Source organism: Emydura macquarii, unplaced genomic scaffold (assembly GCF_026122565.2).
Source record: "Emydura macquarii macquarii isolate MOO-44397 ecotype Brisbane River unplaced genomic scaffold, CSIRO-AGI_Emac_v2 contig_3671, whole genome shotgun sequence".
Lineage (NCBI taxonomy): Eukaryota > Metazoa > Chordata > Testudines > Chelidae > Emydura > Emydura macquarii.
The window spans coordinates 10,222,501-10,226,299 of record NW_027133808.1 but is presented as its reverse complement, the minus strand read 5'-3'; positions in this window follow the sequence as shown (position 1 = coordinate 10,226,299).

Below are 3,799 nucleotides of genomic sequence, written 5' to 3'. Positions count from 1 at the left end.
CTTTACCAAAGCTATTTGATCATTTTTAACAGTCTGCTGCCGTGGTACCCAATCAACAGCCAGACAACAGCTCGGTCCCTTTTATCTTGTTATCGCTGGCTCCCAAAGCTTCTGCGAGCAGGTGGAATCCTCCACTCAAAGAATAAAAACAATCGCGTAACATGAAGGTCTCTCTCTCTCTCTCTCTCTCCCCTTGTATAAATTTGATAAACGAGAGAGAGAGAAAAAAAATAGGGAGCTTCTGAAAAGAGGCTGCAGCCCCGCTCTTGAATGGGACAATATGGGATTGGAAGAGGCGGCTATTACTGGTGGAGGAAAGGGAGGCTCTGCAGTGCTTTCCCTTTCTCACGTCAAACTCTGGTGATCCTCAAAGCAGCCCCTCTCTGCACACTGAAAAGGGATCGTTGTCTGTACTCTGAAGTGCAAATATCAACAAAACTACCGCCTTGACGCCTCCGAGTGTACCAAAAAATATTGCCTCATTTGTTAGCTTAAAACGCATTGATCTTGTACAGTATCTTCACCTAAGAGATAGTGTGATCCACCACACACGTTGATTCTCCTGTTTTAGAGATGCAGAGAGACAGATCTCAAGAGCGACAAGAAAACCTCACAGGAACTGGGGCGATTCTTTGAGGTCTGAAGTTGAAAAGGTCCCAGCCAGCCGCTGGTTCTGAATCGCAGCTCGGGTAGACGCCTTTATCTGTCCGTTGAAATCATACGGTGGGTTATTTTTCTCTCTGCCTGGCTTGTGTGTCACACAGGCACTCGCGTGCCATCTTTCACTCTGGGGGTGAAGTCTATGGCACAACAGTAGGGCGGACTCTCTAGCAGTGCATTCCCATCTGTGTGAGATCCAGCTTCAGATCCGGTATAGGCTTTTCCCCTTTGCAAGGACCGTCCTAGTCACAAACGGCAGCCCCGCGGCTTGCGCCAGACGCAATTTTGCAAGCCTGCCCTGAGCAAGGCGGCGAATTTCTGTGGTCTGGCATGGGGCCCTCCACGTGCAGACGGTGAATCTGCGTTGTCATTCCACTGGTTAAGTAAGGATGACCTAGCACAACTTTAGAGTTGCTTTCCCGATCCGGAGGTAGGCAGCCAAGCCTCACTGCTGGCCCGAAGGGAGTACTCACCTGGCACCCGGGGCGGGCTGCTAGAGCCGGGAGGAGGGCGAGTGAGAGTCAAACCCGCACATGTCCCTATAATAGTCAAATGAGCTGATCCTAATGAGAAAGCTAACTGCAAGAGTTGCAGGGGGACTAGAGTAGCAGAGGGGAACGGACAAGACACCCAAGCGCACAAGGCAAGAAGACGTTTCATTAGCAACAAAAGCGCCTTCCGGACTTCCTATTTCCATCGCGCCACTGCAGCCAGCACTCCGCAGTCAGTCGGTAACAGAAAGGGGCCGGTTCTAGTGGCGCAAGCCCCCGCGGCTTTCCTGGAGCAGGTGGGATGTTGTTTCCCGGAGTGTAAACGCTGGCTGTGCACGGCTAAGCACTCCAGAAGTCCCGAGCTCCCCCGGCCAGGCTGGGAGGAAATCTCAGCTCGCGGCTGGGCTAGCTCCAGTGACACCAGCGGGCGCTCTTTCCCAGAGCAGCTGCGTTCCTATGAACTGTCACAGCCAGGAAGCAAGCAGCCCGGCCTACGCGCTTTCCTCCGGCTTTCCAATGGTACCCAATGCAATTACACCGTGAGAGAGGGAGAAGTTTGAAGCCTGTAACTTTCCAGACAGGTCTCAGCACTAGATCAGCTCAGTCCTTCTTAATGTATCAGTGACTCAGCAAGCTGAAATGGAAATTCAGAGGCAAGGGTGGCAATAGCATAAGTGGACTTTATTACACTGTTTGTGCCACGCAGGGTTAAGTTAGCAGGACTGTGTCTGTGTATTTGGAAGACTTCAAGATTTTTCTTCGGTCTCTGTGCCTCACCTTTTAAGTGCTATTTCCATGACGTTTCCTAAATGGCGATGTTTTTCACTCTTTCATGAACGGATGTGCAGTGAATATTATTTTTTAAGAAAAAGGCTTTTCTGTACCTTAGGGACTGAAGCTGCTTTAAAGGCCCTTCCTATTTGTCGGCATATGTGTCACAGACGCATTCAAGATTTCAAGCCTTACACCGTAAATGGCTAATTACTTTTTGTTGTAGTCGGGAGAAAAAGAAAAATGCTGGACTGAAATTAACATTCCGGTAATATCTCCCCGTGAGAAGAGTTTAAAGATGTCCTCTGTAATTTCCCATAAGAAATCTGGTTATACTGGTTGATTTCAATAGGAGAATTCTTTGCCTAGAGGCACAAGATGAGTAATATGCCATGTGTTTCATACTTCTCTGCTAATATGGTAATAAATACACTGAAGAAAAGCAATGAGGTGTTTACAATTACTACTTTAACTTCTCTTTCTTCCGAAAAACGTCCCTGAAATCGAAGTAGGTAGCTTAAAGATATAGCATAATCGCCTGTTCCCATAACTATAAAGAATATAAAGTCACCTCTCCCCCCCCCCCCCTTTTTTTTTTTTTCGGAAAAGCATGAATAACATGCCACTAAAGCTGCATCTGCGATTCTTAAAGTCTGCTTGACAGTACCTCCAAAAAGGAAAGGGGTAGAGTGGGGGAAGGAGAAATTAGAAAATTGCAATCGATCGGTTTCTTATATGCAGTACAATCGACTTCTGTCCTCTCAGAAGTGTCATCTTCTTTCCAAGTGGTAAAGTGTTTGCAAGAGACCTGATAACAGCCTTGAATAAATAGAGAGAGACACCAACAGGTCGCTGACTCGGCAGGACGGACTCTTGTAACTAATTGCTTTGATTTTATGCCTTACTGAGACAATTTTTTTTCTTTCCATTTCTTTAGGGAAATATCTCAAATATAGAAGAATATGTTCTATATAAAAGTAATTGTATGCGCTATGCTTTATTTAAGTATGAAAAATCTGAATGTTATTGTGGTGATACTTTGGTTGTCAGACTTTTTATGGAGTTTTTTGCTTTTCCTTTAAACTCTCCATATAATATTGCCAGAATAAGATGCAGCCCGCAACTCAGTTTAGCATGTTCTCCCACCAAGTCTATGTGTTTATGCTGGAATAAGAATGTTTTGTCTGGCAGTCTGTGTATCGTGGAATGTGAATGATCTGATGAGCGACAAACGTACTATGTTCTTCATCATTTTGGAAGTGGTGCAATATTTAAAACGAAGAAGTCCATCGAAAACTGTATTAAAGCATTCGCTGGGGCAATTTTGCAGCTCCTCGACAGCTTGGGGTTCGGATTGCATCATACACAGTTTTTGCAAGAGGAGACCCTTCCCCCCGTGAGAGCAGGCAGGTCAATGGCCTAATCAGTCAAGCCAAATGAAAAGCTCTACCCCGATACTGAATTCATTTGCGGGCGAGAGATTGGAGATAGTAGAAAGCCTGCAAAGGAAATTTTTTATCAAATTATAATGATGGCAAATAAAAACAAGTTCTTTCACAGACAGTCCAGAGATTCAACCACAGAGAGAGGAAACGAACCTGATTATTTTCTCTGGTCTATAAATTCATCCCATAGGTTCCTCTTTTCAATCCCTGACCTCAGTCGCAGTTTTACCTGAACAAGGACTACACGATCCAAGCTATGGATCATTTAGAGTCATTTTTGACTAAAGCTTTGTATGGTTTTACAACTCTGGGATAACTTTTCGAGAAGCTATGCTGCTTGTCTAGGCTCTGTATGGTGAGCCAGGTATTACAGGTATCTTCCTTCCATTTCCCCCACCCCAGCCTTTCCCATTAAACAGTTTCCCCTGCAGT